Here is a 12,782-nt window from a genome sequence, read left to right on the forward strand (position 1 = left end):
GTTTTCAGACTGTTAGAGGGCTGGTGTTCAGACTGTTCTCTGTTCAGTCTGATTGGAACGGGCAGAAAGAGGGCACCCTTGCCTGTGTTAAGGGGAATACATCTGGGTCCTCATTTAACAGGAGAGCTCAGGTGGTGCTATGTAGGCTGCACAGGAGAGAGGAACAAAGTGATGCAAAGTGTTATCCCACAATGAAAGGAAATGCTTTCTCCCCTCTCTCTACCCCATACGCCCTTTCTCTCTCCATCTCCCCCCTCTCTCTCTACCTTCTCTGTCCCTTCCTCCCTCTCTCTCTCTATATATAGTGTCATTTATAAGCAGCTTAGGTAGTTATTAATCAGTCAGTAGCATGGACACAATGGTGGCTGGTTAAGGCATGCTTAGGTTCGGATGGTCCGATATTTCATGAGCTGAAATAAAAGAACCCAGATATTTTCCATATGCACAAAAAGCTTATTTCTCAAATTTTGTGCACAAATTAGTTTACATCCCTGTTAGTGAGCATTTCTCCTTTGCCAAGATAGTCCATCCACCTGACAGGTGCAGCATATCACGAAGCTGATTCAAAAGCATTATAATTACACAGGTGCACCTTGTGCTTGGGACAATAAGGCCACTAAAATGTGCAGTTTTGTCACACAAGACAATGTCACAGATGTCTCATGTTTTGAGGGAGCGTGCATTTGGCATTCTGACTGCAGAAATGTCCACCAGAGCTGTTGTCAGAGAATGAAATGTTAATTTCTCTACCATAAGCGAGAATTTGTCCGAACGTCCACCCAGCCTCACAACCGCAGACCATGTGTAACCAGCCCAGGACCTCAACATCCGGCTTCTGATGAAACTGTGTGGGTTTGCACAAACTGTCAGAAACCATCTCAGGGAAGGTCATCTGTGTGCTCGTCGTCCTCACCAGGGTCTTGACCTGACTGCAGTTTGGAGTCGTAACCGACTTCAATGGCCACTGGCACGCTGGTGAAGTGTGCTTTTCACAGATGAATCCTGGTTTCAACTGTACTGTGCAGATGGCAGACGGTGTGTGGGCGAGCAGTTCGCTGATGTCAACGTTGTGAACAGAGTGCTCCATGGTGGCGGTGGGGTTATGGTATAGGCAGGTATAAGCTATGTACAACGAACACTATTGCGTTTTGTCGATGGCAATTTGAATGCACATAGATGCTGTGAAGAGATCCCGAGGCCCATTGTCGTGCCATTCATCCGCCGCCATCACCTCATGTTCCAGCATGAAAGGCATGGCCCCATGTCACAAGGATCTGTACACAATTCCTGGAAGCTGAATATGTTCCAGTTCTTCCATGGCCTGCATACTCACCAGACATGTAACCCATTGAGCATGTTTAGGGTGCTCTGGACCGACGTGTACAACAGCGGGTTCCATTTCCCGCCAATATCCGGCAACTTTACACAGCCATTGAAGAGGAGTAGGACAATGTTCCACAGGCCACAATCAGCCTAATCAACTCTGAAGGAGATGTCACACTGCATGAGGCAAATGGTGGTCACACCAGATACTGACTGGTTTTCTGATCCACACCCCTACTTTTTGTATTTTTTATTTAAGTTATCTGTGACCAACCGATGCATATCTGTATCCCCAGTCATGTGAAATCCATAGATTAGGGCCTAATAGATTTCAAATAACTGATTTCTTTATTAACTGCAACTCTGTAAAATCTTTGAAATGATTGCATTTATATTTTTGTTCAGTGTAAGATAACACAAACCTGTCATTAATTTAGACGTTTTTGCGGAGGAGATCTTAGTGGCACAATTTTACGTCAAACTAAGATGTTACTAAGGTGCCGTATTTCTCAAGTGAAAAAATGTGCATGAAAACGAGGCGTCTATCGTTGAATGACAACAAAACACTTAATTGAAGAATCTCTACTGTTGACCAATGACCAACGAAGGGGCGTAGACTTCGGCTCTCAACTTCAGCTTGCCTCAAGAAAGAAAAGTGGATAGGAATGTGGATAGGAAGCATGCAGACGCCTTTAGCCTGTGTCCTCAAAGGCTCCCTCTGTTAGCTACAGGCAGATGGACTCTGCTCGCTCCTCCTGTGGTCCAGTCAGTGTTGGCATTACTGTCGTGTGACAGGATGTTGGGGAAGTTTGACCGAAACCTGAACTCGTCCAATAATTAAATGGTTTTCTTTGCAAAACGTTTTGCTACGGTTTGCACTAATGAGTACGATCCTGGTCTGAAGTACAGAATGGCTGCATTCCAAAACTGAAAAGGTCTCTCCTGTGGCCCATCTCTTTTACCTCACTGATTCTTCAAGGCACGGGAGTTCAAGAAGCAATGAAGCCTTGACCCATGGCCAAGTCAGGGTAAGCATTATGGCTGCTTTCCCACCATAGCATAGGCCTAATAACCTAAAGGTTGCGCTCTTCTGTATTGCTTTCACCTAACCAGTACGGGAAACGAAATACAAAGTTATATTTTTAGCCTATTGATTTCCATTGGCAGTTATGTGAAAGGGCGTGGATGTAGCTTTTGATGGCCTTAGATTGTGCTCTGCCAGGAACCAATGATTTGGTCCATTGGGTCTAGTTGAAGTGTTCGAGCCCAGCCTGTGCTGGGTTCTCCGATCTGGCTGTGTCCCAAATGAGCTCTATGGGGCCGGGAGAAAAGTATTGCACTATGTAGGGAATAGGGTGCCATTTGGGATGCAGACTGTCCTCTTTCCCTCCAGTGAAAAGTTCTGTTCTGAGTGACCTCACATGACCTCTGTGATGTTTTCTTCATTGCCATGGAAACGGGCTGTCTCCCATCAACCAGGTGGGATTGACATCATTATCCTTCCCATCCTGTGTGCTCGCTGCTCTCCCTTCCCAAAGTTCAGCTGGTTCTCATGGAACACTGACGTGCGTGTTTATGTATGGGGCGGTAGAGAGAAGCCAAGATTGACGTGAGAGGAGAAGAGGAGAAAGAACAGCACAGGGTGTGTGTGTGTGACTGTGTTGATATGGAGTGGTAGAGAGAAGTCAGGATTTGCGTTTGACTGTGTGCGTGGACTCGGCGAACTCTATCAGGTCATTCGCGGTGCAGATTAAGCTAGCTCTCCCACTCACCGCTCTGCGGAAGTCCTCCGCTATTTATCCTACCCATAGCAGTGTTTTCTCTGTTTCCCCTGAGTGTTCTCTTGGTCACATTCCTTTTAAATCCTCAGGGAACTGTTTTTGTACTGTGAACACATGTATTTTTGTAGACGTGTGTTTGTGATTCAAGGAAAAATGAGTGCGCAATTGTCTTTCTTTGGGACACTCTGCTCTATTCTATTGGGGTTTTGTGTGTGATTATGCTGAGTATGTATGGGCGACTCTCTCTCTTACCATAGCACCTAGACATTAGCTATATGGGTGATATCTAGTGAAGGTACACATTAGCAAAACGTTTGCAACGGAAATTGACAAGTTCAGGTAGTACCCTTTTCCATTTCAAAAAATGTTTCATCAGATTCACAGGGAGCACATTACAAAGTTTGAAGAAGCAAGACTCCAAGCAGCAGCTCCATACTACTTGCCTTAGAACCAGAACTGATACTGGTTGTAAGGGTGTGGAGGGTCTGTGGGTGGCTAGTGATCATTTTATTGGATTCCTCATGTCTTACTCATTGTTTGGAAGAATTATGGTCCAAATCGGATGTTAGGTACTCATTTATTTTTGATTTAAATGAATCCTATACATTTTTAAAATGGCCAATTTTTGGGTGCAATTAATCAGCTTAATTTCTCAGATCAAATTATATTTAAACAAAATAATGTTTCAGCAATGATCTTATCAGTTTCTAACTACAGAAACGATTTCAGAATCTTAGATTGAACAGACAAGATTTTGTCACCCACAAAGATGTAGTTTTGTCCACTGAGTCTTATAGTAGCGTCTATATTATGTGCTGAGACTGGGCTCAGACAGTATAGAATAGAAAACCTGCATTATCCATTAGATACACAACTTGCCTTCACGTTCTTGGCTTTCCAGGCAAATATGACCTATTTTAAAACATGCAAGATGCATTACACACATTACTCTCTTCACATCTGTTGTAGAAAAGCTTTCTCTTTCCAGATGTAGGACTGGTTTTTATTTTATTAGGATCCCCGTTAGCCGACGTAGTCCTACTGGGGTCTGACACGTAACGAACACGACATAACAGACAAAAGATTTTACAATTGACATGCATTTAAAAACATGAACATGTATTGTGTGTGTTTGCATCTATCAGTTAGACATACATGTCAGTAAATACACACAAGTAGATCACGTGGGGTAGAGGCCTTGTGCCGTGAGGTGTTGCTTTGTGTTTTTTAAAACCAGGTTTGCTGTTCACCTGCGCTAAATGAGATGGGTGGGAGTTCCATGGAATCATGGCTCTGTATAATACTGTACGTTTCCTTGAATTTGTTCTGGATCTGTGAGACGAGTAAGAAGGGGGAAAATGCGGCCTTGTCCCAATATTCCACCCCTTCAGCCATAGTGTGCACTTGCACACTCCCCATCATTGGATTGGGGTAAGCATTTGCTGGAGGGAGATTCCACCATTATTAAATCCGTGAAGGGAAGTGTACAGTTTAGGAGAAGGGTTGTCGAATCGGGATGTAGCCAGCATCTCCCTGTCACATTGCCCATTTTACAGCGAGCCAAGGGCGGCGGGTCGACGCACATCATCGAGCCCCTAGTGAGGTTATTGGCTAACCTTTCCTCAACCTTCATCTACCAAGCTGACAACACAATCGTTACAAGACTGAAGGCAGTGGTTGGGAAACTGGGTCATTTCCAGTAGGACACACCGTCGCAAAACGTCTTAAAGCATTTTGAAAAGGAGAAGGAAAATTAGCGTTTCCTATTGGACATGTCCAAGTAGTCCCTCCCTCCCTGTTTCAATCTGTTTTCTTCAGTTTGGTGCCCAATGAAAATGACCCTGGTGATCGGATGGAGAGCAGAGAGAAAGAAATGAATGAAAGAGACGACTGTGCTGCTGTTAGTGTAACTGATGTCATCCGGAAATGCGTGCTTGGAAACTCTGAGGTCATTCTCATCATTTTTCCTCAAGACATTTGACCAGTTTCACACAGTCGACATCTGGACCACTTGGCTGTGTAGCAGTTTCACTTTGTAACGCTTTGCTGCTTTAATACCAGCGTTCATTAGGGAACTCTGTGCAAATAGCTTTTCAACTAGAAAACGAGGGTTTCTTATTGAACAAGTCTGTTTTCTTCCGTTTAGTGCCTAATGAATATGACCGTGGTATACTACTGTAGTACTAACTTCAGACGGAGTTATACTGGTCAACATCTGTCATGTTAAATGCTATGCAACCGTGTGCCTTTCCCTTGCAGAAAACATGTCACAGGGCCTTGAATATAGGTGGACCAGGCCAATAATGTCATTGGAAAAGTTTGCGACTGCTTTTGCTAGCCTACTGTAGATATTTCACTTCAACTTATGCACCTCTCTCCCCCACCAAAAAAATGGATGGTGACTCGTATCAAACCAACACCTGCAGCTTTAGTCACTCATACTGGAGGCACGTGTGAGTGTTTTACCGCTCTCACGCAGTCATCGTTCGTTTGTTTCCGTTTCTGTGACCTATGTGCACGTTTGCGTATGAACACCAGCTCATGTTAAGTGTGTGTGTGTGTGTGTGTGTATCTCCGAGTCCTAACTCCCTGACTGACCCACTGGGCTAATCTCTTGGCTGGGGCCTGGTTTGTTGTGTAGTGATCCTGATTACACACTGTCGTGCCAAATGTAGTATGGCGGCCTGGTTCCAGATCAGCTGCCGAGCTTGGCATCCCTATTGGTTATATGAGCCATCAGAGGGCTACTCACATATCCAGGGTCAGCCAACATGAACCTGTTGCAAAAAAAGTTTACAGAGAGGGAGAGGCCCATATTCATGAATCTTTGAAGTAGGAGTGCTGGCCTTTGTTCAGTTTAGCCTTTTCTGTCATAATGAATAATGGACAGGGAAGGCTTGATGCTTGCACTTCTAGTCTGAGTGGTCTTTCACACCAAATTGTTTTGGTGCAGGTTTTCTGAACTCTGGTGCGTTTACCCCCTCAGTGTGAACACTATCCGCACTTGGGAGTGAACGAAACAACTCACGTGGTTTGATCAAAAAGAGTGGTGTCAAAACTGACCTAAGATCAGCGTAACTTCACCCTACTCTGATGATGGCCATGCATTTCTCTGGTTGCGCATGATGGACCTGGTTATGAGGACTCATGCTCTATGGTCACTTGTGATTTGCTCTTCTGAAAGACTTGGCCTACTCGTCCTCTTAAGCCTCGTTCACATTACCTGTTACGTTTACAGATCATGTGTTTTATATCCAGCAACTTCGCACAGCCATTGAAGAGGAGTCGGACAACATTCCACTGGCCGCAATCAACAGCCTGATGACTCAGCTCTATGTGAAGGAGATGTGTCGCTGCATGAGGCAAATGGTGGTCACACCAGACACTGACTGGTTTTCGGATCCACGCACCTACTATTTTTGTTTTAAAGGTATCTGACCAACAGATGCATATCTGTATTCCCAGTCATGTGAAATCCATAGATTAGGGCCTAATGAATTTATTTAAATGGTCTGATTTCCTTTATATGAACTGTAACTAGGGCTGTTGCGCTGACCATATTACCGCCACACCGTCTAAGCTCTGATGCTGCTGATGGTCATTAGTAGCCTACCAAACGTGCTAACTGTCTGGTACTCAGCACTCTACTGTCCCTCTAATCACTCTGACATCAATGCAAATGTAATCGAAAATCTAATCAAACACTTCATGAGAGCCCATGTTGCGCAACATTTCTATAGGCTAGGCCTACTATTTTTCACCTTTCCTAATATTAAGCACATTGCTTATCTTTACAACAGGGGTATAGCCTACCTGGCTGGCATGAAAATGAACCACGGGAAAGCATCCGCTATTTAAGTGCACGGATGTATTTCCGAGACCGTGCATGATAATGGTTGGTTCTAAATCAAAACAAGTTTCTCACACACATTATTTAAAGACAAGATTATGTCCAAAATAGTCTGATGGGTGAAAATATTTGCCTATCACTTGTGAATGATGCCAGCATAAGAAACATATTTTTGTGACTTTTTCTAATCATAGTCGCACATTTCATGTAACCAGCCCCATAGGCCTATATATTTTAATACGGTTTGTATCACAACTAAAGTGGCCCAAAATACATATTATAAAATGAAGCACATTAATCCGCTTTACAAGGGGTATGGAGCCTAACTGGCATATATGAACAGCGCGTGAGTTTCAGGCGTGGGGAAGATAATTTTCATCATAAAAATGCACCTTTTAGATGCATAATCACATTTGCAGTCACCTTTTGATAACGGACACGCGCAGTTCTGTCCCCAATGCGTCTGTCTAAAACTTGTAGCCTGTAAGAAAGACTTCAACAAGTGATGGAGAGCGCAAAGCACTCGGGGAGACGGGCACAACAAAGGCATGGATTTTTATTTCGGGTGGATTACGGCCACAAAGGATATGCCGCCGGGAAATTCGAGGCATTATCAAGTGCTTGTCAAATAGTGAATGAGAGACGAGAAGTGTGTACAGCCTGCGCACAAAAACGAAGCAGGGCTCATGCCTTTCATGCAACCTTTTTAAAATCATCATTAGTCGCATCATGCAAAACATATAGCCCAACATTTGTATCACAACTAAAGTTACATGAATAACTCTAAATTAAGCATATAGGAGTACCTATTTCTTTGTTAATAACCGCTCAAAACAGAATAGCCGCATGTGCACACTCCCTCAAATCGTTTAGAGAAAATATTTATATTTTATTCCGCTATGTTCAATTGTATTTTTCATACTATAATGCCACGGAATTGTAAGCAAATCTTGTCTGCTAAATGAACTAGTGTAGCCCACAGCCATATGGCATAGCCAGATCAGGACCTGACATAAAGACAACTCAGAGTATGCTATTCTGTTCTTCTGAAATAGACTACATTTCCTTCATATCGTGTTTATTTAGACCTGTCTGAAATAAATGATGGATTTATTGTGAAGGTGTAGGCTATATTACATGGATTTAATAGACATTTTAAAATGTAGATGTTCCAAAGGTCTGCATCAGTGGCTTGTAGGATATGTGTGGAAGCCAGGAGACGTTAAACATGTTTTTGTTAATTAACGGTCAATTACCGTGAGTGAGACCGACAGTTATTTGCTTGACAATCACCGGCTGACGAAATATCATGACTGCCACAGCCTTAACTGTAACTCAGTAAACATTTTGCAATTGTTGCGTTTTATTTATTGTTCTGCGTATTTATCCTGGCCTGATTGAAAAGGTGATATTTTGCAACCTTCCAAAATAAATGTGATCTCTGACGAGAGACAGGCTCCCCTCCATCTTGCGTTTAAACAGTACAGTGGTCCGTTCACAAGCGGTTGGCAAGACCTGTAATGAAATACGTCACGATGTAAACGGAGCATTAGTTAGAGAATGCATGAGGCAGTGTGACGGATGCCCTAACTACTGTGAATGCAATGTGATCTGTGTGGCGGAGGTCACCGGTTTGGATGTGTCGCACTCATGTGCACATACACTCCCAAATGCTTTTGCCTCAAATCAAATCAAAGTTTATTTGTCACGTGCGCTGATTACAACAGATGTAGACCTTAGAGTGAAATGCTTACTTACAGACTAACCAATAGTTCAAAAAAGGTGTTAGATGAACAATAGGTAAGTAAAGAAATAAAACGACAGTAAAAAGACAGGCTATAACAGTAGCGAGGCTACATACAGGAACTGGTTGGTCGGCCCAATTGAGGTAGTATGTACATGTAGGTATGGTTAAAGTGACTATGCATATATGATAAACAGAGAGTAGAAGCAGCGTAAAAAGAGGGGTAATGTCCATTACTGTACACAGTCTGTTTATCTATGTTTCCTCTCTGTAACAATACTAGTTTTTATTATCCTCTGCAAAGTGCCCTCTTTCCCACTTCCTGCTTCCTGCTCAGACAGGAAATGTGGGATTAGGCCAGAGCAGGAAGTATGGGTGGGAGAAGGACACCTGTATCCTAGGGAGATTTTGAATATACAGTACAGGAAGCAGTGTTTCCCCTACACTTAGTTTTTTCGGCAGAGCACAGAAGCCTACATCAACATTTCTCAATAGAAATCAACAGACAAAAGGTGCGGCCTTAGTGGCTGTAGGGGATAAATACTGGTAGTGTGATGTGTTTTTGAGGATTTTGTAAACCCTCTCCCAAATTAGAGGACTTGATTCTCTAACCTTGGCTTTGGCCCTTGAAACGCAACTCCTGCACTTAATCTCTTACACTGGGTGGATTCTAACAATAAAGGTCCTGCTGTTTTGGATCCTGGGAGAAATGTCCACCCCCTATGCACACATCCTCCCTCTCTCGCACCTGGGATAATGTCACACTTGTTTACTTCCTGTGTGCTGAGAGAGAAGTGGCATCCACTTTGGGCATCACTGCTGCTACTGCAGCACATACAGCTGTTCTAACCCACATGTCTCCTCCATGACAATGTCAGTGTTGACTGACAGGCATAATTGCTGGGCAGATATCACGCAGGGAAGGCTTAGTCACTCACTGTAAGTCAGGCTGAGTGGTAATATTAGAAACAGATGCTAACACACACACACACACACACACCATGAAAGAACACACCCCCCCCCCCTGTGTTTTGAGTGGGAGCCACATACTTAGTGTGGACAGTCCGTCTGCACAGTTCTACAAAGGGACAGCTGAGGCCAACTGGGATAACGAAGACTGGAGTGTGTGTACTCGGAGGCAAACAAACACCAACTGTGTGGCCATGTTCACCACGCAAGGAGTCAGCATTTTTCACACCAGAGATAGAGAGATATAGATATAGATATAGAGATATCGATACCGTAGCAGGGAAAAGTTTGGACAAACCTATGAATTCAAGGGTGTTTCTTTATTACTATTTTCTACATTTGTAGAATAATAGTGAAGACATCAAAACTATGAAATAACACATATGGAATCATGTAGTAACCAAAAAAGTGTTAAGCAAATCAAAATATATTTTATATTTGAGATTCTTCAAAGTAGCCACCCTTTGCCTTGACAGCTTTGCACACTCTTGGCATTCTCTCAACCAGCTTCACCTGGAATGCTTTTCCAGCAGTCTTGAAGGAGTTCCCACATAGGCTGAGCACTTGTTGGCTGATTTTCCTTCACTCTGTGCTCCAACTCATCCCAAACCATTTCAATTGGGTTGAGGTTGGGATATTGTGGAAGCCAGGTCATCTGATGCAGCACTCATCACTCTCCTTCTTGGGCAAATAGCCCTTACATAGCCTGGAGGTGTGTTGGGTCATTGTCCTGTTGAAAAACAAATGATAGTCCCACTAAGCACAAGCCAGATGGGATGGCGTATTTCTGCAGAATGCTGTGGTAGCCATGCTGGTTAAGTGTGCCTTGAATTCTAAATATATCAGACAGTGTCACCAGTAAAGCACCATCACACCTCCACTTCCATGCTTCATGGTGGGAACCACACATGTGGAGATCATCCGTTCACCTACTCTGAGTCTCACAAAGACACAGCAGTTGGAATTTGAAATCTCAAATTTGGACTCATTTATTACTCATCAGCATTTATTTGGGCTGCAATCTGAGGTGCCGTTAACTTTAATGAACTTATCCTCTGCAGCAGAGGTAACTCTGGGTCTTCCTTTCTTGTGGCGGTCCTCATGAGAGCCAGTTTCATCATAGCGCTTGATGGTTTTTGCGACTGCACTTGAAGAAACTTTAAAAGTTCTTGACATTTTCCACATTGACTGACCTTCATGTCTTAAAGTAATGGACTGTCATTTCTGTTTTGGTTATTTGCCATAATATGGACTTGGTCTTCTACCAAATAGGGCTATCTTCTGTATACCACCCCTACCTTGTCACAACTGATTGGCTCAAACGCATTAAGAAGGAAAGAAATTCCACAAATTAACTTTTAACAAGGCAACACCTGTTAATTGAAATGCATTCCAGGTGACTACCTCATGAAGCTGGTTGACAGAATGCCAAGAGTGTGCAAAGCTGTCATGAAGGCAAAGAGTGGCTACAAATATATTTTGATTTGTTTAACACTTCTTTTGGTTACTACATAATTCCATAAGTGTTATTTCCTAGTTTTGATGTCTTCACTATTATACTGGAATGTAAAAAAATAAAGAAAAACGTTGAATGTGTAGGTGTGTCCCAACTTCTCACTGGTACGGTTTATTTTTTGGGGGGAACATTACTGAACAGATAGAGGAAGACCGTGGGAAAAGATTGTGTCAAAGGGCAGTAGGCCAAATTCAAACCTCTCCCAGCACTGTACACGTGTGCTAGAGGTTGACTAGCCAGACCACAAATCAGCATTTTTTTTTTTTGCATGAGCCTAATCTTCCATCTATATGATTCATTTGATTCATGTTTAACATAGGAGTCGGCATTCTTTCTGGACATGAGACATACTTGGTTGTGATTTGTCTGATTCGGCATACGGGACTCGCCTGGTGAGTTTGGTGAATCGTAACGCGAGCCAGGATTTTGATTCGCTTTGTAGTTTGGTCTGTGACTCTGTGAATATCTACCTGTGGAAGTGCGTCACTCCGCATTTTATGTGTGTATGTTTGTCACAAGCTACCCGGCCACAGCACTTGTTAGCTTCTTAGCTTGATTCAATTTGCTCAGCCCAGTGTGTCTAAGAGTTCTCCACACCCAGGCTCTGAAGCTACTGCCTGTGACGGTGAGATTGATCTCTCTCTCTCTGTCTGTGTACAGCGACGCAGTCTGTGATTTCCCTACAGCACTGAGAACAAGCGTCATCAATCCATAGGTCCCATTTGTCACTCGGTAATGGCCCTTGCTGAGCTGAATTTCAGCCATCTTTTTTTGTCTCCACTTTAAAACAAAAATAGATGGTGAATCAAATCTGATCTTTTTTTTTCTCCTATTCTCTCCTCTCCAGGACATAAAAGCTTAGTCCTGACTGTTGCGTTGGCTTCATTTGACCTCTTTGACCTAAGTGGGACAAAGGGAGAGACACACCAGAGGTAAGGGACACTTTTAACCCCTTCCTTTAGCCTGCTGTTTAGTCAGTTACCAGCCACCACTACATAGCAAGGTGGTCGTAGATGTTAGTTAATGACAATAGGACTTGGCAAGACCGCACAAACCAATCTGGAACTACCAGGCTAGCCAGTACATTGGCTCCCATTCCAATTCTTTCGGTAGAGTCTTTCTGACCCCTGTTGTTATTGTATAATGCGTGTCCCTAATGTCACCCCATTCCCTACATAGTCCTGGTCAAAAGTAGTGCACTATGTAGGGAATAGGGTGACATTTGGGACGTAGTCTCTGTGTGGCTGCCTGAGGGGTGTAGGGAACAAGTTTTCTCCCCCACACGGGCCTGTTCGGGGAAGTGGAGAAGTAGTGTTGAAGTGATTTGTCACGCGTGCTCAGAGTTTGTGTCCTGCGCTGTCTTGTCCTTGTCACCACCACTGTGGAGAACTTGCTTTCTCGTGTCTCCTGGCTGTCACACTGTCTTCCCTCATAGCGGTGTGTGTGTGTGTGTCTCCCAATCCTGGTCATCGAGGGGGACCCAGAGGGGTGCACGTTTTTGTTCTCGCCCAGCACGAACACACCCAACCCAACTAATCATTGAGCTTTTGATAATTCGAATCAGGTGTCTTAGTGCTGGACTAGAACAAAACCATGCAC

The 12,782-nt window shown here is 43.6% G+C and overlaps 1 protein-coding gene across 1 annotated transcript in view; it reads left to right on the forward strand.

The window, feature by feature from the left end:
- The window catches only part of LOC106575142 (uncharacterized), a 73,941-nt gene that overhangs the window by 13,463 nt on the left and 47,696 nt on the right, over positions 1-12,782 (forward strand). Inside the window, exon 2 of the mRNA XM_045700369.2 lies at positions 12,031-12,115. The gene's annotated coding sequence lies outside the window, so the exon portion shown is untranslated. The remainder of the gene's footprint in view (positions 1-12,030; positions 12,116-12,782) is intronic.

This window comes from Salmo salar, chromosome 17, assembly GCF_965601325.2.
Source record: "Salmo salar chromosome 17, fSalSal1, whole genome shotgun sequence".
Classification (NCBI taxonomy): Eukaryota; Metazoa; Chordata; class Actinopteri; order Salmoniformes; family Salmonidae; genus Salmo; species Salmo salar.